Source organism: Saccostrea echinata, unplaced genomic scaffold (genome assembly GCF_033153115.1).
Source record: "Saccostrea echinata isolate AGI-Se365-2 ecotype Australia unplaced genomic scaffold, CSIRO_AGI_Sech_v1 ptg000027l, whole genome shotgun sequence".
NCBI lineage: Eukaryota > Metazoa > Mollusca > Bivalvia > Ostreida > Ostreidae > Saccostrea > Saccostrea echinata.
Window position 1 is genome coordinate 6,442,184 of NW_026889776.1, and position 21,973 is coordinate 6,464,156.

The 21,973-nt window shown below is 31.5% G+C and overlaps 1 long non-coding RNA gene across 1 annotated transcript; it reads left to right on the forward strand.

Annotated features, from left to right (window-relative positions):
• The first annotated feature begins 2,055 nt into the window (after positions 1–2,055).
• On the forward strand, positions 2,056–3,717 carry LOC133193403 (uncharacterized). Its single transcript, XR_009721933.1, has 3 exons — positions 2,056–2,132; positions 2,288–2,380; positions 3,657–3,717. It is a non-coding gene; the product is annotated as an uncharacterized LOC133193403 (long non-coding RNA).
• Positions 3,718–21,973: the final 18,256 nt, after the last annotated feature.

The window sequence follows — 21,973 nt, forward strand, 5'->3', positions numbered from 1 at the left end:
TGTTGAAAATAACAAGGACAATGATATCTCATGGGCATGTATTGTTCTCGTGGAAACCTAGTCTTCCTTTAATTATGGGCTTAGAATATCCATCTAACGTCCTCGGTATTTAGGAGGTTGTACCTACATGTAATATGTTTTTTTCTTTTAAATGATAATTTGGTGAATGAATGGAGTCTGAAATTAAGATTATAATGTTAAATTACTATAGATATTCATGTCGAAATTTTGTCCTGTAATTATTTGGCAAGACTAGACTTCTAAATTAAATAACTCACTTTGTTATTGATTATCGCCTACTTTCAATGAGATTTAGACGTTAATACTTTATATTACTAAAGAAAGGGGTAACTTTAATTTACGGTTTTTAAATTCACTAATTGTGAATTTAACATTATTTCGGTTAGCATGCAACAGCTTTACTTGTTGACATTACTGGATCAATAATAGAGTATACAACAAGCTCATGCACGTCCTTCAAAAATTGATCTTCACAAGGTCAACCACCTGCTGCTCTTAAGCAAAATAATGGAGAATAAACTTTGTTTCTTGCTGTAAAACAATTTTTAACTGAAAGTTTTATGAAAAACATCCATAAAATTACTTAATGGTCTTTAAACGAAACCCAAATTTATGTTTGCTCTGAATAAAAATAAACACTAATAATATATAAATATAGATATATATAAGACCCAGAGACCATAAAAATAAACTTTAACGGGGAAAAAAATCCGAATTGTTTAAATGCCATGCTTCATTGTAGCTTTAAAATCAATATACTTTGTATAGTGATGATATTTCAGGATTATGTATAAAGGGACCAGAGCAATAGGAAGTCGAGAAGTTTTGTAATTCGATCTTCGCAAGGAACGTTTAGGAAATCAAGTCGTTTGTTAGTGTAATTTTTAAAAATACTTTTTTTATTAAAATTTTAAAATAAAATTTGGTTCAGTTGCACCTTGAGAGAATACAATTCTTCCACATTACTGAAACTTTAATATAGATGTAATTGCATTAAATTATTGCCTATTAACTTATAGGTATTTAATATTTATGTGAATTGTTACTATATTATCGTGTAGTATGAAGATCAGTGGAAAATTTTACAAGGAATTTGAATGTTAATGTTACATTGTCTTATGTGCGTAATTCGTAAAGTATGTCCAGCTGTGGTCAGCCGAACAAGTCGTAGTTATACTATAAATGTTTTGTGCACCTAATTCCTTCAGATATTACGCCATTTGCTCCCATATTCTTTGCACTGAGGTTTTTTTCCAACTAGATTATGACATGTGTAGGAATTTTTTATAATTATATTCGGAACCATCTGTTTGTAATATATATATATATATATATATATATATATATATATATATATATATATATATATATATATATATATATATATATATATATATATATATATATATATATATCAATCTAATTTTCTAAACAAAAGTCAAAGAGATTTTATTCATATTATTTGCATTTTATTTATACTACATTTAGTTTTTAGTTGTTTAGCTTTTCAAACATTCTTTTTCACATGGATGATGCATGAATGACCATGTATTTGTGACCAAAAATTTACCAATTTATAAATTTTTGTGCTTTGAACATTTCATTTATTTCATTTTGTTGAAGATAGTCGTGGGATGGAAAACAGTCCAAGATCGTGAGGTTTTAGAGTCTCATTTGTAAAGTACATGTACTAACTGTAAACAGAAATCGGGTAAGATTGCCACCTAACCACGTGTTGCAATGACCAATGAGGGAGGATTGAAATATTTGCGGGCGGGAACAGAGACACATAAATTTTATGCTTCACTATTTAAAACATAAACTGAATGAAACATGCCAAACATCCTAAAACTTGTGGAAGAAAAAAAATATAATAGAAAAAGTAAGTGATGTCATGATCAAAATTTATGTTCAAATTACAGCAATATTTGATCTTATTTTCCTACAATTAAAAATAAGATAAATTGTATGTTCTCAAATTAGTTATCTTTTGAATAGAAATTCATGATGCCATTTCTTGGGAAAAGTGTGTTGATCATAATGTTGATATGTGTATGTCAACATCTTACATACACCCATGATTCAAATGAGGAAATTCCAGGATTCTCAAGGTAAATAATGATTATGATTACCATATTTAAGATATATATTAATGCTTATTTTGAAAACATATTCATTTTTGATAATTTAGATACTGATATTTTTTTTATGATTTTATGTATATGATCCTAAATATTAAGTCTTGTTGTTCCCTTATTACATGTAGGAGCAGGAAAAGCATTATAGGAGAACTGATAAAGTCCAGTGCATTAGCTTACTCTGATCGACAATTTGGACAAGGATTGAACATTTCTGATTTGTAAGTATAATTCCGAAAATTTTATTCAAAAATTCGATTTTTAAATGGTTTGCACATATGCTGACGCATGAAAAAATAGCAATTTTCTAGTCTCTCTGCAAGTGATTTTTTTTCTTCATAATTTAAAAACGATCAATTTTAAGAAAAGAGTGAAAAAAAATATAAGTTATAGATTAGATCAAGGGAATTTTAGAGTTATTAAAAAGAAAACCTTTTATGTTGAATCGAGAATGAAGAAGGAAAGGAAAGCACATTTCAGAATCTTTTGAATCGAGTTTGTACAGTTGTCAGAAACGTCAAAAATTGAATTACCTTTGAAACTTTCTTCGTCTTAACTTCTTGACATTTAGCTGGATAAGTATTTACATGATTCAATGGAGAATTTTCTCCTCTTCCAAAATTAGGAAAAAGATCATTATCCTCAAGTTAATGACTCGGGCACATAGGTTGACCTTTGTAACGTATTGAAATCTTCAATTTTTCCAGATGTGTCTATAGTTGATATCGTAGAGAAACTTCATCAAGAGTTGTTTTTATTATAGTAAAGCTTTTTTACATTTAGTGCTTTAGAATTTCATATCATCAAACAATGGCTTTTGAGTACTGTAAAGGAAACGTATTTTCAAGTTAAAATTGATCTAAGATCAAAACAGCTTTCCACAATTAATTACTAGACTTTCCCTTGAGCAGGATATATCGTGCATTTTTATGTTAGTTTACGGTTTAATGTGTCTTTACACTGAGTGTATTGTATTTTTGCAAATTTTCTGCAAATATCGATTTGTTTCTCACTAGTTTCTTGCCATTGATCAAAATGACGAAAGCTCTTAATTTTTGTTTATATTTCTTGATAAACAGTTTCATCTAAAAAAAAAAAAATAATAATTTGATCATTAATTTTTTTTTTAAAAAATGGAGGTAATTTTTGTATTTCCTGCTAAAAGCCTCGAAATGTAGGGGAATGTGAATATTATCTATAGTTTTTAATTTGAAATTAATCCATATTGTTTTAAAATTTTACATATAGTTTAGGCAAAGAAAAGCAAAAGCAAATCGACAGAACCACAAATCACTTATAATTTCAGGTTCATCAAGCACCTCAAAACTGTTTGAAATCGTAGCTGTTTATGATATACATGAATCGTTTCATCAACACCCAAAACTGTCATTGATTTTGGACAGTTTGTTTTTAAAGAAAACATGCAAGACAACAATGTTTGAAATTTTGAAAAGTAACTATTAGATTGAGAGTATGTTTTTAATTGTGCCTTTTTAGTGGAAGATAGCAGATAAAAGTTGCAAGGGACGTACGCTATTTACCAGAACAAATGTGGATGGTAAAATGTGATTACTTCATAGAATTCTCTAACAGAAAAAAAACTATGTCAATGCTTTCATTTACTATTACTGCACTACTATTGTATATTAAAAAGTCAAAATAACTGTGATATGTTTTTTTTTTTTTCAGCTCTGAAGTATGGGCCTGGCTTCAAATCTTCGAATATGAACAAAGTTTAAAACTTTTCTTTAATAAATGCATGGAAACAATATAACTTTTTTATATTCAATTGAATATCAACTGAAATTAAAAAGAATTCATAGTTAAAATGATTTTATAATTATTTGCATTTTACTGCTATCTGTTTCTGTCCTGCGTCGTGCGTTGTATGATGTGCGTCATTCGTTATCATTTGAACATTTTCAACTTCTTCTCTGGAACCGCTGAACTAATTCTAACCAGTTTTGGCATACAGCGTATGTGAGTAAAGGAAAACAAAGATTGTGAATTTCATAGCCCCTGCATCCTCTCTCTCTCTCTCTCTCTCTCTCTCTCTCTCTCTCTCTCTGGAGCCTGAAAAGCCTGGCTAGAACTATCAAAATTGGTGAAATCTTTAAAAACCTTCTTCTTTACTCCTGGACATTAAGCAAATGAACTGTGTCATCATTATTATAAGCATTGAGTCCTCTACCAAAATTGAGAAATTCATGGCCCCAGGGTCAGAAGATTCGGTGCTATATAGATCATAGAGTGAAATAGTTTTAATTCTTTGAAAATCTTCTTCTCTGCTACTGGGTATTACACAGGGTAACTAAGTAAATCATCATGATGAGCAAGGCTGTCGCTTCCAAAATTGTGAGTTTCATTGCCCCATTCTGGTGTTTGGGTGGGGCTTTATTGATTATATAATAAAAATAGTTAAAAATATAGTGGAAAGGCGTTATTTTTTAAAAATCTTCTTCTCTTTTCCTGGGTATAAAACAGACTGAGTAATAGTTATGATGAGCAAGGGTGCGCCTTCTAAAATCATTAAAAATATAGCCCCTGGGTCAGGGTTTGGTGTTAGGGCGGTACTCTATTGATAATATAGTGGAAATGCATTAATTCTATTTAAAAGTTCTTGTCTGCTACTTGGTGATGAGTAGCCTCACATAGTGCATAGCTATGGTGAGTATTGGTGCTTCATTCAAAAAATCTTGAAACTTGTGGTCCAGTGTCAGAGGTTCTGGTTGGGGATTTTTGGGGGAAAAGTCTATTGATAATTAGTGAAAATGTGTTAATTCTTTAAACCCTAATTGCATAGATATGATGAAGAGGAAGAAACCTCTTCCAAATTTGTAAATTTCATGACCATGAGTAATGGGTTCTGATGTTAGGGTGGAACTGCGTTGAATCTATAGTGAAAAAACATTTTTTCTTAAAAATCTTCTCTGCCTCTGGGCATATCGGAGGCAAATGGTGTAAAAGTTTTAATAAGCAAGGGTTCTTTACCAAATTTTTGTACATCTGGACCATTTTTACAAGTGTTCTGGTCCTGGCCAGTGCTCTTTTGATTTGTATTATACTGAGAGAAATTATTCCCCTTTGCCATTTACTTTGGATAATTAATAACTGTAAGTAAATAATGTATTTGAAAGCTTAAAGGAATAATTGAATTATGCAAGAATTTTATTGTATAAAGCAGAAATTACTTTTATAGTTTAAATGATCAGTTAGACTTGTCAATAATAGATAAATTAAAAATAGACAAAAATAACTCATATAATTACTAGTTCTCCAAGAGAGACCTATATGAGAGGTTATGGTATGTGGTTTAATATAGTACAGAAGCATTAATACTTTGTTAATTATCGGTATGGTGATTAGTGATAAAGGAATTAAAATTTAATTTATGAGTTGTTACTGAATACTAGACTTTTTTTAATTGATCCTGATCATCCTATTTCTCTTGCTTTTGAGCAACAATGCTTATAAGCTTATGTCATAATCTATGGATCATCTTAATTGTTGTCTTATACTCGGGTGACCGTTAAGGCCCTCGGGTCTCTTGTTTCAGAAAGTGTTGATAGTTAAACGTTTTACATAGGTATTATTTCCCAAACAAGACACCTGTTTCTGTATAATATAAAATATCAATAAATTATAAATATTTGACTTTTTTCCCAAATAATTTCAAAAGGTGTTACTTACAAAAAGGTACTATTCAACATTATACCTGATTCAATATTTTTATCACAAATTAAGGTGAAATTTGGACATGTAATCTATAAATTCTTGCGGTATCTACATGTAACACAAAGCATTCCATCACAGGAAATATAAAAAAATATACTTACTTGTATATACAGACAATTTGGCATTTCTGTCATGTAATTATCCATTTATCACATATATTATTTCTTAAAAAACCTGAAGTGTTAAACTCGATTTAGCAGATTAGAAAAGATGTGAAATAAACGAACTAGATTTGACTTCCACTGTTACAGTAAAAGAGTTGTATAGGTATGCAGATAATCAATAAAATACTGGTGTTTGATTTATAAAATCGAATATTTAAATTTGCAAATATTTCCCTTCTATAACACTATTTAAACAAGGCCTGTATAAGCAGATTCGTCACATGACCATAAATTCATTGTTTATTCTTTAAAGATCGCCGTAATTTCACAGTGATGTCATAAGAGGTCGACGTGTTTAACACTTCAATTAATACCGTTGAAGTTTGAAAAAAAAAATCATTTCATTGGTTCAAATATTTGTTACAAATCAGTCACAAATATGAATATTAGTAATAAGGTATTATTTTTAAATATTTATCGCGGTGTAAATATGGGTTGGTAGTTGATCAAATCTACATTAAAACGCTTCGGGTTTAGAGGATTTGATCACATGACAAACCCATATTTACTTCCCGATAAAAGTGTTACAATGATTCCTTATTTCTTAAATAAAATATCCAATAATTGTTTAAAACAAATTCATATGTTACCTGGTATGCGGGAGTGCTCTAGCCTGTACAAGATTTAAGGAGGGCCATGAGTCCATGAGATCCTTCATTTTATACACTTTGTATTTACACAGGTACTCGCAGTTGAAATTTAACAACAGTTTTACTTACGGTCTTCATATATCCTTTTAATATTCAATAACAGACTAAGGCATATAAAAACTGTTTTAATCATAAGCATGGTAAAATGCTTCGAGAGCTTGAATGATTCCATTCATTTTTTTAAATCAATTTTTTTCTACAATAATGTTACTTAAAAAAGAAAAATGATGATCGTATGTGTTCGTTCTTTAAACAACGCACTGCTACAGGTAAATCTAAAATGAAAACTTTACCAAATATTTAAAACACGCTACAGTAATATAATACAACAAAATTTTGCCAACTGAATCTTAAAAAAGACTTGGACTCGATAGAGAAATGCATATTTATTTAGCAAAATCGCAATTTTAAATTACATATATCATTTAAATCTGCATGTCTTCAGAGACAATTAAGTATGTTTACGGCTTATTACACTAATTGGACACTTTAAAAGCGTGTCTCGTTAACACACTGTAAAAATATATATCTCATTCATGAAAATCCGAATTAAAGATGTAATTGAATCATAATGCCATTACAACAAATCTAAAACTAAATCTTACAGACACAGAAGAGCCTCGTTAATCCTGATAGCAAATTGTAATGATAAATTAGGAGCCTCGATTACTGAATTATACTTTTTTTTAATTTAAGTTAGGTGTATTGGCCAAATGATTGGCATTTGGATTAAAGGCCTCCAGTGTATATTAATTATTCCAATAAATAAAAGTTTAGTGGTCATAAAAACTAATGGGCCACAACGCTCACCTGAGTCACTTAATCAAAGTTGAATTTCTTTTTCCCTGTATACACGCAATAAATTTAATTTGGATCTCTAATTTTGGCCCAACCCTAGACCAAGGGATCAAAATTCAATTTTTAAAAAAACTGATTTCACAGAACTTAGGTATGTTTTGCTTTTTAATATAATTTAGTATGGTCTTGCAACTCTTAAAAAGATTTATTCCTATATACTTCCTTGTAAACTCTGATCCCCTACTGTAGCCTACTGGGTCCTGATCTGATCTGAACAAACTTGAATCTAAAATACTTGATGATGCTTGCATATCAATATAACTAGTAATGGCTTTGCTGTTCATAAGAGTAAGAATTTTCCCTCTATATTCCTGTATAAAACTTTGATTTCTTATTGTGATGCCGTCCTACCACCAAGGGCGACTATTTGAACAAACTTGAATCTGCACTACCTGAGGATGCTTCACATTTTTTCCTATAAATTCCTATGTATACTTTGATCTCCTATTGTGGATCCAGCCGACACCGGGGTCATAATTGTACAAGCTGAATCTTCACAACCTAAGAATGCTTCAATATTTAGATGCATATGACCTACCAATGATCCTAGTAGGGCGTGGGAGCGGCAATATTTGAACAAACATGAATCCACACTACCTGGAGATGCTCCTATATAGATATGAATAATCACGGCTTTGTTGTTCTTGAGTAGAAGATTTTTAAAGATTTTCTCCTGTGTTTCTTATGGTATGAAAAACTTGGATCTCCTCTTGTAGCCCCATTCTATCCCCTAGGATCATGATTTGAATAAACTTTAATCTACACTACGTAAGAATTTTTCTGTATGAATGTTACTAATCACAGCTTTGCTGACCAGTTTTCTTGAAGAGATTTTTTTTAATATTTTTCCTATATATTACTATGTAAAACTTTGATCGCCTATGTAGTCCCGCCTACCCTAAGGAGTTATGATTTGAACATACTAAAATCTATATTATTTATGATTTTTTCACATAAATTACCTCTATTCTGGCCCATTAGTTCTTGAGAAGAATTTTTTATAAAGATGATATTTTTTCACTAATTCTTGATTATCTCTTCTTGAAAGAGGGCTTGATCCTTCATTTGAATAAACTTTAATTGCCTTTATCCAAAAATGCTTTGTGGCAAGTTTGGTTGAAATTGGCTTAGTGGTTCTTGAGAAGAAATTGACAATGTTAATGTTAACATACAGAAAGATGAGGAAACAGACTGACGGAGAGATGGACGACGGACAAACTGAGGTAAGAAATGTTCTACCACAATAACTGCTTTTATTCAGAAGAAAGTTAACCATACAAGGATATGGTAAAAAGCTGTAACAAATAAACAACAAAATATGAAAAATCAATGACAGATATGGCTTTCCATAGAAAAAATATACAAACAGGTGTACTTATGACTAAAGCAAGCAGATTTTTTTTTACACAGTAATAAAATACTTAAACTGTGTGATAGTAAAGCGTATTACTTCAAAAACATATCATATGTATAGATCAAATTTATAGACGACAATACATGATTCAAAAACTGATGTACGTAATGGCGCACCATACTCTGAGCAAATGGACTTTAAAGGTTCACAAAGTTTACAAATATGCAAAGGTTAGCATCTACAGCAGTTAAGACACAAGTAAATGAGATAATGATCAAGTCATTTAACATTAAATAAAATCTATTAACAACTTACACTGTAGATAGCAGGGGTTCTAAATGGACAACAAATTCAACGTTGAAGTATGGCGGCAATCTCAGACACAAATAACTCGAACAATAAATAATTAGTTCGTATCTCAAACTATTCAATAAAAAATAGCCAAATAGTAAGATAATTAAAACGAAGCCATAGCAGAAAGTTCACTTGAATTTTCAGCTCAGGTGAGCTAAGTACTAAAAGATACTCTCCTATTAAGCACAATAAAGGGGAAAGAAAGCTGCAGGTTAAAAAATATACAGCTGCCATATCACATAAATATGTAATTGTAAGGCCGCACCAATAATTTTTTTGTTCGTCGGACCCGCGCGCTCGTACTTAAGGACATTGGCAAGGTTCCTGGTTATTGTATAGAATTTTTCAAGAACTCTTGAGTAGGTTTAATTGTACTAAATAGGCTATATTCTGGATTGTTTAACCTACTAAGCCAGTCTTCTTTTCTAGATTCTGTCAAATTAGTGTTTTTGCAATTCTCAATGCATTTCCTATGTAAAATGATGATAAAAGGGACCTACATAATTTTTCACCACAATATTTCTCCAAAACCCACTTATTTTAAATAGTTTTTGTATTATATACATTATTGTATCTTCATTTCCTATGACTTCTAGATTTTTTGGCTGAAAATGTATATATAGAAACAAGACAAGGACATACCGGCACCAATCTTTATTTTTGAGTTACTTCCCTTCACAGCTATAATTACATATTATTCATAATGGTCAAGACAGTCAGACTGGTTGATTGATTCTATCATGTAATTGACTGAATTGATTGAAACACATTGTCATAAAGATTTTGGCATGGATTTATTTCAAATTTTATTCGTAGTTACTAAATGCTGCTTCCTTCATAAACCTAAGAACTGATCTCAGTCGGTCTACCTTTCAGCATATGTCACATGTTTGCCTTTCCCAGCATACTGAGCATAACTATGGTAAATGACGACCTGCTGGCTCTTTGTCTCCTGAATACAATGTACAACAAAGCCATTACTACTTTTCAGTCTTGTTGTATTGATGATTCTACCTGTTGAAGAAGTACACGTGCTTTTGTTTACCTCTGTAAACATACGCTTTATTGGTTTTCACCGCTTAGAGAATTCTAAACGGGAGATCACTCTCAATCACTATTTCATAAGTGAAAAAACCCATGTATTAAACCTTTTTTCTCCGGAAAACCTTGACTTGCCAATGTCCTTAAGCAAAACTATGCAAATAATATTAATTTCAATTTCCATGGAAATTCTGTGTTATTTTCTATTCCATTTCCGCTCTATTTTTCGTATTTTGAATCTGCTTACTCTGCAAGTCAGGAAAAATATAAATGTCCGCTCAAATTTTTTCACGCTCCGCCTAAAAATTTGCCTACAAAAAAGTAATAATATTATTATTTAATCGCTTACTTTTTTCATCAAATGTCCGACGAACAAGAAATTAAATTGGTGTGGCCTAATATTTATTCTCTGACCTACAAGGTATACACACCTGAATGTATATGTGTTCTAAAGGTGTTAAATCTCTGCTTTCTTCTTCATTATAAAAATGATGTATTTAGGTTGAAATGTACCCTAATAACACTATCACAAATATACTCTCACGAGACAGATAAATTATATACGACACCCGTACATTTAGTTACGTCCTTGCTAAGTTACATGTTCTAAAAATTACAACTGAAATCCGTTAAATGATAAATTCTTGTAATTCCTTGTAAATTATATTAAAGGATGGTTAGTTTTTTCTTTGACAAATTTTTCTGCCTCACTCTTTTTCTGGCCTATTTAATTTCCTTCGCAGCTTTTGTGGATACATGCCATTTCAACATTATACAAAAGTGCATATTCATACGAATTTGTCGGCAGGAAGCCAAGAGATCAATTGTCTTTGCTGAAGTGTTATACTCTGTTTCCTCTTTAAATAGATCTGAACAATAATATAGAAACAGAAATAATCAGCGGTTATGATTTTCTTTAATAATAAGACAAGGAAGAAAAGAATGGCTCTGTAATAAGATATGAAACATGCACTTTATATCAGAAAAAGTGTTTATTCTAATCCAGACTTAATGATAAAGAACATTAATTTCTATAGAATCACATATTTCACGTCGACTTTTTAAGGATGGTAATATAAGCTCGGATGGATAACGTAACTCTCTTTTTCTACTGTCATGCTAAATTGGCAAAGAGAAGCAATTCCAATTTTGATTTCAGTGACTAAACCGAAGGAAAGTGAAAATAATCAAAAGACAAATTTATTTTAAGAATGTAGAGAACTTTTGAAACAACCTGTAGCGATTTCCGCTAGGAAAAAAATGCTTACCAAAGTTTTTCGAAAGCAAAGGTAGACATTAAAAAGTTCAAAATCAAAGGTACACATAAAAAAGAAAACGTTCGAATATTTATCTCAAAGACAATACTTAAAACTATGCGGAATTGCTATATTCAATTTTAAATTCTCTAAACTGTAAAACTTAAATGTAATACATGCACTTATCAGATCAAAACACAATTGTCATTCGTATTGCTTAATGACTATAATACTATTCAACTTTCCAAGTACACAAAATAACATCTTTTCTGATTTTTTTTTCTTTCCGCCTTACGGTTATAAAACGATTTTGTTCAAAACGTGCAAGGAATTTCTTAACTATCTTTTTTGGATCGACCTCTCGTGTTTATCCACCAAGATTTCATCTGGTTCGTTGCTTCACATATCTTGCATATGAAAGATAGCTCATCTTCCTTTTTAAAAATGAGTTAGATTAAGATATAGAGGAGAATACCCATGTAATTATCACGGAGAGCGATTGCAAGAATATAAGCATATCCCGCATTGCCAGGGTAACCCATAATTTTTTGTCCCCCGCTTTTATTGTAAGTAGGGGATATCAATTTCGGTCTGTCTGTCCGTCCCTCCGTCTGTTCGTCCGTCTGTTTTTCTGTCTGTCAGTAACACTTTCGTTTCCACGCGATATCTCGAGAAACCTTTGAGCTTTCGCAATGAAATTTTACATAACAACTCCCTATGGCCTTAAGAAGAACCTTATTGATTTTTTGAGGCCAAAAGGTCAAAGGTCAAGGTCATAAACTCATAATTTCTGTCTGTTTTAAAACTTTCGTTTCCGTGCGATATCTCGAGAATCCTTTGAGCTTTTGCAATGAAATTTTACATAACAACTCCCTATGACCTAAGAAAGATTCTTATTGATTTTGAGGTCAAAAGGTCAAAGGTTAATGTCGTAAATTCAGACATTTCGTTTGTGTGTAACACTTTCGTTTCTGGGTGATATCTCAAAAAGATTTTGAGCAAATTTATTTGCGTCATTTAATTTGCAATGAAATTTTGTACCATAACTCCCTATGGCCTCTCTCGCCCCTCTCAAAGTGTCCCGCCCCGTTTTTTTTAAATTGTATTGAAAGTTGCATGGCACTATTTTTAACACAGAAGCATGTGGAGAGTTATTGCATATAATACAGGTTGTCGGCGGACTTAATATTCTAATAACATCTATTACAATTGTGTAGTAAAGGCTAAATAAGACACCATGTGTTGTGTAAAATTTTGATGTTATCGATCGTAAATATAAACATGTATACGTACGTGACCTTATGTTTGCATTTAATTTGCTTTTAACCAAGTGCCTCGTTGGTCTATGGGTAAGACTCCTGTTTAGCATATGAGAGGTCAAGCGTTCAAATCCCGGACGATTCGGTTTATTTATTTATTTATTTTATTTTTTTTTTTTTTTTGTTGAGAAATGTTTTTTTTATTTCGGTTTACTTTAAATGTCTTATGATAGTATTCAATATATGAAATGAAGAAGTCTGGCGTTATTATCACAGTGTGATAAATATTTCATATAAAAAGAATCTGAATTTTTGTTCAAGAATAAATTCATATCAACATAAAAGTAGATTAAATGTTCAATAATGAGATTCCATTGAAATACGCCCTATTTGAGCATGATAAAGAATGAATAATGCATACATAAGTAGATTCTAGCGCTCTTTCTATCTTTTATATGTTGTATAAATTTGCAATGGCTTTGAGAGATTTGTTAATATAACATTTCATAACAATAGATTGATAAAAATGTTGAATTCTTTTATGAGTTAACATCAAATGTTTCCTCTTTTTACAGGGTAGACCAGATAGACCAGACGTGTTACATAGTTTTCAACTTAAAAATGAAACATGTAAACTTGTAAAAACATGTATATTGGGTTCAGTAGTTTAGATGTAGTGCTAGTTGTTTTCATTCTTTTTTTCAATTTACTTTGTGTTCATGACTTTCTATTCCTTTCTTTGTTCGAGGAAGAGGCGGCTTCCCGAGAATTTTATTATTTCTATGTTTGTCTTTTAGGTCATCTTTATTGCTTTGTATAAATGTTCATTTGTGACCATGTATCTTTTCATTATTTGTAGACCCGACACTATATAAGGATAAACAATGTTGTTGGCCATCTAGTGCTCTCTCTCTCTCTCTCTCTCTCTCTCTCTCTCTCTATATATATATATATATAGTTTATATAGTTAGGAATTTAATATGTAAAATATCAACTATTCATTTTTTTATTTGTATGTTGCAGTAGGTATATGTTAACAATCAGTAGATGTATCATCCTTTTATGACCATTAAGACAGAAAACCATAAAACTGTTAAAATCACATAATGATGCAATTTGTTTAAATATACAAAATGACATTTAGGCTTTTCTTACATGTATATGTTATATGCACATAAAATACAATTTTTACGGTATGTTATTAACTCATAAAATACAATATACGCATAATTTCTTTTTGCAAGCTCTTCAAAAATAGATAATATTATCAGGTTTTACCTGTCTCTAAAGGGAAGATATCATTTTTACAGCCTTATTGGTTATCCGATGAAGTTTTATTGTAATATGTCTGCACGTTCGCCAGTCCTTCTGAGCATTTCATTCTAGCGCTGATTACAAGATTTTTAATAAAAGAATGGGTGTCCTTAAGAGTCCTGAAAAAAAAGCCGTAAATTGAAGTTTTATAAAACGCCGATCTTTACCCATTCCTCCTATTAATATTGATGATGTGACCTAAAAACCACTCCGGGTATGTGTCAAATTCCGGACGGTGACACTAATGTATCGATGCTTCAATTTAGATTCATGACACCAAGGCATTGCTTTTGTAGAAATGTTCTACTTAATATAATCATGTATATGTAGATCTTGCTATTGCCTGTAAAATATGTTGGATTCACTTCTTTTACAGCTTGGTTAAGGGTTCGCAAAAAGAGGACGTTAAGTCCACCCATTATCTATTTATCTAAAATGTAACTATATTTTTTTTCATTTGAGAAATGACAAGATTTGGAAGCACAGCATTCTTATAAATGTAAGCATTCAGAATACCTTTACCGAATGCTCAAAATTAAGTTTGGCTTCCTAGATTTCCATGCAAACTATACATAGTAATTTTGTGCAGTCGTATATTATATTTGTCCTGAATATCAGTCTTACTTTACTTACCTTGTCATTGTTCATTTGCAAAATTATTTTGTTAAAAAACATTCTGATTGTACACACAGGTACTCTGAAGTTGATATTAAGAGGATGCTTGAGTTTCTGATTGACAATATCTATATGGTTTTTGGAGACCAGGTCTTCCAACAATCCATTGGAATTCCCATGGGTACCAATTGCTTCCCGTTATTAGCAGACCTATTTTTGTATTCATATGAAGCAGAATTTGTTAAAATCTTGTACGTGAAAAGAAGAAAACACTTGCTGTGGCCTTCGGCTCGACATTTAGATATATGGACGACGTACTGTCAATTAACAATGGTTATTTCCATACGTATGTCGATACGATATATCACAGTGAACTCGAATTAAAAGATACCCCAGAGTCTGACACATCTGTCTCATATTTAGATATTTTACTAGAAAAAGACATTAATGGTAATCTAACAACCAAGCTTTATGATATACTAGTACGTGATGACTTTAACTTTTCAATCGTCAGCTTCCCTTTCTTATGCAGCAATATTCCTTCATCACCTGCATATGGGGTTTATATCTCTCAGTTGATTCGATACGCAAGAGCATGCTCTACGTATGAACAATTTCTAAAACGAGGTAAGTTATTGAAACACAAGTTGATAAAACAAGAATATCAGCAGTCTCGTTTAAAGTCGTCATTTCTTAAGTTCTATGGTCGATACAATGACCTTGTCAGCAAATACAATTTATCATTAAGTCAAATGCTGACTGACGTTTTTCATTCTAATTGTTAGGCCATTATTTACACACTGAGTTGTCGATGGATTTTTCCGTTATTACCCGATCATGACAAGGATCACACGGTGGGTGTGACCGGTCGGCAGGGGATGCTTACTCCTCCATGACACCTGATCCCACCTCTGATGCTTTGGAGGTCCGTGTTTGCTCTGTATCTGTATTATTTGATGGGCTTTTGAGCTTGAATTCTGTTCGTTATCTCCATTCATTTCATGACAGAGGTTGTCACATATGCATGATAATGCAATCAGATAGAATAATTTTCATTCAAATGATGTCGTCGACAAATTACAAGGGTATCCTTACAAAAATTTTCTATAGTTAACTATAATCTATAGTTTTTGTAGTTAAAAAGAGTAAATATTTTGATACTTTGATTTACTATTAAATTTTACTCTGGAACTTTTTTTTTTGGCTGTATAGATGTCTAAAGAAGGATAGACTTTCCTAAACTTGATAGAATTTAAGAAATGGTATTGTTTTCTATCCATCAGTTTTTAAAGAACAGCAGCTCTGCATATAACACGGAAGGAATGTTGACCATACATTTGCATGCGCGGATCTAGAGGGGGGTCGGGGGGGTTCCGGATCCCCCTTGAATTTTCAAAGTCATTTCAAAGTCATTAAACGTATATACTGAAGCAAATAAATAATGACTCCCCCCCCCCCCTATCTAGAGTAAACATGGACCTACCGCCATCACCACGAAATAGGTATTTTTTAAGTTTGCAAATGGACCTGACTTCAGGGGTTTTTTTTTCTTCTTTTTTTGCTTGTCAAGAAATCTTCTTGGTTTGATACGTCTGGGAAAAGAAGTTTACTTTTTTTTTGCCTTTTTGCTTGTCAAGAAATTTCTGGATTGGAATTTTTTTTCTTACTGGGGTGGACCCCCTTCTCCCCCCCCCCCCTCTCCCCCGGAAAGAATCCGTGGATCCGCGCCTGCTTTTACCAATGAGGTAGAGACTGCATAATTTAACTATGCTCTGTAAATTTTTAATTGTTTCAATAGATTACCTCGGTTTAAGAGTATTCCACTTGTCTTATTTTTAGTGCAGTCCATGATTCATGTCTCTGCTTATTTTATTTTCAAGCGTTCCACAAACTTAATTGAACTTATTTATTAACAAAAATTAATTTCCCCCATTTGGAGCCACCCCTCAGTTGTAGAGGTTTAAACATCGAATAACCATCGAATAAACTTTTTTCAAAAATCTTGATTTTTCCCCTGATGTTCATTAGTTATTGTCATGGAAATGTGATATTTTTACTCTGAAGAGAACGTTCTTGAATTATCCGAAGAATAATCAGGAGAAAAATACATGTCTTATTATATTTCTCTTCCAAATTGTGAGAAGATGCTTCAGTATGCAAACAATAAAGTAATTGTTTTTCACTTCATAAATATGATACTGATATCGTTTTGCCTAATATTAATAAAAAGTATAATTAGATTTATGATATGCATGGTTAAACAATAATTATACTATTTCCATCAAACATGAAGCGGATGATTTAAATCCGGAGGTTGGAATAGAACTACGTCTGTAGAAACAGCTTCAGATCTATTACTTTTAGTTGTAACCTGACAAGGGCTGGGAGAAAAAAAGAAAACATATATAGCACTTCAGTATAATTTTTTTTTTCAAAAAAGTATGCAAAATCTTGGTAAAGAGGAGGCAATTCCTTGTTACGTGGGTAACACTAGTATCCATATTTGGTACATGTAAATTAATGGATGCTTGATTTCTTGATAACCGAGTCAATGGAAAATTTGATCCCCTATATAATCTTATATATGGGTGCAAGGTTTTTTATTAGATTATGATATTTTCATTTTCAAATTCCGTCTTTTATTCTGAATAGTAAAACAATTATTCTTCACATAAAAATACAGGCATATTCGAGTAATACAGATACAAATTAAACAAGTACTGATTCTGGATAGGGATTTCCATAAAAGATTTTAAACGTTTTGCAACTATGAATATGCAAGAGAAACATTTAAAATGCCTTATTCAAAAGACTAAAACCTTCACATAGCTCAGTGGGTAGAGCGCTCGCACGGTGATCGTAAGGTCGTGGGTTCAAACGCTGGCCGCGATTAACCTAAGTCGACTGATTAAAAAATAGGTAACTGTTCCTTCGCCAAGCGCACGGCACTTTGAAGTGAAAGGCGTGGGTCTTTTGGATGAGACCTTAAAAACCTAGGCCCTTTGTCACGGCAGGCATTGGCATAATAAAGATTTCCAACTGCTCACTGGCCCTGAGTGCCGAGTCAAAGTCTAAATTTGAAGTCATTCACCGGTATACTACGAAAGCCGGATAGGCTCATTTTTGACAAGATAAAAAAAATCAACTCGATATAACGAGATAGTTATCTCGTTATAACGAGTTAGTATCTCGTTATAACGAGTTAGTTAACTCGTTATAACGAGTTAGTATCTCGTTATAACGAGATAATTATCTTGTTATAACGAGTTAGTTATCTCGTTATAACGAGTTAGTATCTCATTATAACGAGTTAGTATCTCGTTATAACGAGATAATTATCTTGTTATAACGAGTTAGTTATCTCGTTATAACGACTTAGTATCTCGTTATAACAAGTGAGTTATATCGTTATAACGAGTTAGTAATCTCGTTATAACGAGATAATTATCTCGTTATAGCGAGTTAGTTATCTCGTTATAACGAGATAATTATCTCGTTATAATGACTTAGTTATCTCGTTATAAAGAGTTAGTTATCTCGTTATAATGATATAATTATCTCGTTATAACGAGATAATTATCTCGTTTATAACGAGTTATTTATCTCGTTATAACGAGATAGTTTTCTCTTTATTTCGAGATTTAATAGCAAAATAGGAATAAAAATGACTGTAGTTTCTAATGCCATTGAATTTTTAGCTAGTAATTATCAGTCAAATTTAACTTGAACAATTGATAAATGGTTGAAAATTCAATTTGCTCTGGGGTTTACTTATGATTAAATCTTGAACTATATTGCTGTCAATAATCATATTTTGAAAAGTATAGCAACTCTAAGGCGAACACATTTACACATTAATTCGTGTTATTCAAATTATTGCATTAGGATGCGATATTTTTCTTAAAATAATATTGCCAAATATACTTGCTTCAAACTTTGGCAATTTATTTATGACAACTATTTCTGATGAATGACTCTATTTCTACATATTTTGGACGACTTATACACTTTCATATATCAATTTCTATACCACTAAAATTAAATATCAGAGACAATATAAGTGCAACATATCAAAGGCGCTTATGCAACATATGATATATACGATTACAGTGTGATACATATGTTATTTTTGAGATTCAGAAATGTTTTGAAGAAGGGGGATGGTGAGACATCAGCAGTTAGATCATAGGCGTAGTAATAGGTGGGCTAATGTCCCCACCACCACTTTTGAAAAGGAGGCGGTCAAGAGTATCTTTGTGCCCCTTCCTCCAGATTTTTTTCTACCTGAGTAAATATCTCCCGAAAATAATGGCAAATACTCGTGATTGGAATATCAACTCATTTTTTTTTCTTTTTGCTTGTCAAATATTTTACTTGGTATACCCCCCTCCTTGAACTTTGTGACTAAGCTAATGCAGATTGTCCACGATGATGAGGAATGATGAAGCAAAAATGATATTACATCCTTCTAAGTAATAAGACGTTAGATCTGATCTGCTGATATTGACATTTTATCTAATATTCTGTCATGATTCACTGTTTATATTTTTTGCGGGGGGAGGGGGGGTCCAAGCTGTGGAGATTCACGTAGACCTGTTTGAGATTCACGTGTATTTGGCGGATCCTATGTTTACCACATCTTGACAAAACATCAAACCAGAGTTTACAAAACAAAAAAAAGTTTACAGAGTTTACAAAGCCAGTTCACTTTTATAATCTTTTTACTTAGGATTGATCAACGAATAGTCCTAATATATTACATGTATATCATAAATACAACATTGAAGCAATGTCGTTAATTATTTTCCTCATTACAATATTTATTATGATTGTATACTTTGCAAGCATATAATTTTTATTTCAAAAAGAGGTTGATGATTTTTTTTTTTTTGGGGGGGGGGGGGTAATAAATAGAGGATATTCAATGTTTTGTAGTTGATATGGAATTTATTTCACGGGTGGGACAGGAATTTTTTTTAAATTTTTCATGAGTGAAAATATCAAAAATCCTGTCTCACGATACAATACATATTTCTAGGCATAATTTATGCTTGAAATACACCTTAATTAATGCGTATCATATTGTAAACTTTAGATATTAAACTTTCATTCTATACCCAAAAAGGTCACAAACATGTCAATTATTTTTACTATTGTCAGAGTGAGTCATGTGATTTTCCTACATGCACTACATTTCAACCTGCTAACCTTCAACTTTTTACTGTGGCTTCCGTAGAATAAAGAGCCCCAAAAGTTTTTTTATTTTACTACATTGATAATAACGCAAAAAATACATATTGTACCTGAGATTTCATGACAAATGGGTAAATTAAAATGATTCTTTCTTTAAACAAACAAAAGAAATATATAAATTATTAAGTGATAAGTACAGTATTAGTTCTTGAAATTCATCATATTTATTATTGAGGGGAAGGAGGGATTGATGATAAAAGCAACGTGAATTTAGTTTTTTGTCAGACATTGAATTTTGATCTTGCCCCTTTAAGGCGATGAAATTGAACTAGTATTCCTTGTTCGATCTCTCTTTCGATCAATTTTTATCTCGTTATAACGAGATAATTATCTCGTTATAACGAGATAACTAACTCGTTATAACGAGATAACTAACTCGTTATAACGAGATAACAAACTCGTTACAACGAGATAATTATCTCGTTATAACGAGATAACTAAGTCGTTATAACGAGATAACTTTCTCGTTATAACGAGATAACTAAGTCGTTATAACGAGATAACTTTCTCGTTATAACGAGAAACTAACGCGTTATATCGATATACTAACTCGTTATAACGAGATAATTAACTCGTTATAACGAGATAACTAACTCGTTATAACGAGATAATTATCTCGTTATAACGAGATAACTTACGCGTTATAACGAGATACTAACTCTTTATAACGAGATACTAACTCGTTATTACGAGATAATTATCTCGTTATAACGTGTTAAATTTTTTTTTGTCATGTCTAAAATGAGCTTTCGTAGTATACATGTATGTTGACGTAGAAAGCAGAGAAATATCCATTTATCAAGCCGAGCTTGGAAATCAGCGTATTTGCATATTTTGAGATTTAATTCTCGAATTAATAACGCTTATAACACGGGAAGTTATACTTTTTCTTCACTTTCTTTTGAGCTTAAATCTGCAATATGGTCTCTTAAACTTTTTATTAGGCGTCATACAGTTCTATGCTTGTATCAAAATGTTATCGAAGTAGATTAAGATTCTGATTTTAATTAAATTGATCATCGTCAAATTCATGTCATTTATTTATAATACTCGCTCCGTCCTAATTTTTACCAAAATTACTGTAATTTTTTATTGACAAAATAATATTCATAAGATAAAGCTACTATTTTCTTTAATCTGGAAATAAGGTATACAGCATCTTCTAGACACAATTCTACAAAAGATTTATATGTATGTGTCTTTAAAGTAGCTTCGCATTAATCAAACCAGTTTCATAAGCTGCATGTTTACTTTGTCAATGAGCTAACTTTCAAAGAAACGGTAATAGAAAAAGAAGCTATAAATTAAATGCACTTTATGGCAAAACTGGATTTCAAAATTAAAGCCATTGATCTATTTTTAGGAACTCAAGGAACTTTTTGTTGTTGTCGTTGTTGCTCTAACGTCTAAACATGAAGCAAAAATCTCAATAGTCTATCATTTATTGTTTGTTCCATATCAATATAAAATTTTCATTATCAAAATTTCATTAAGAATCTTCCAAGGAACTTAAGCCTGATGATTTTTTAATTGTCAGCTGGTTTTAGCAAACGAAAATACCTTTAAAAAAGTCTCCAAGTTGAGTTTTAGAGATAAAGTAAGATTTTTCTCGATTGGTACATGGATCGTCGAATTTAAATCATGCTTATGTTATTTTTTTAAATAAAAGAAGTATATTTAACATATTCTCTTCAAGTTGTTGAGATTTGAACATCTTGTACACAATCTTGGTGTATTTCCCCAAATTAATACATGTATTCTCAACACGGTGACGAAATAAATGATCGTGCAGGATATCACATCATAAAAGTAGATAGTCAAATTAAATTATCATTGCAATATCAGTTTTCAATCTAGGTTCTGAGTTACTTGTATACATGTAATTAGAACAAAACCAGATCCATGTGATGTCGAACGATATATTTAATCGTTCATGATCATTATCTATACATGAATACTAA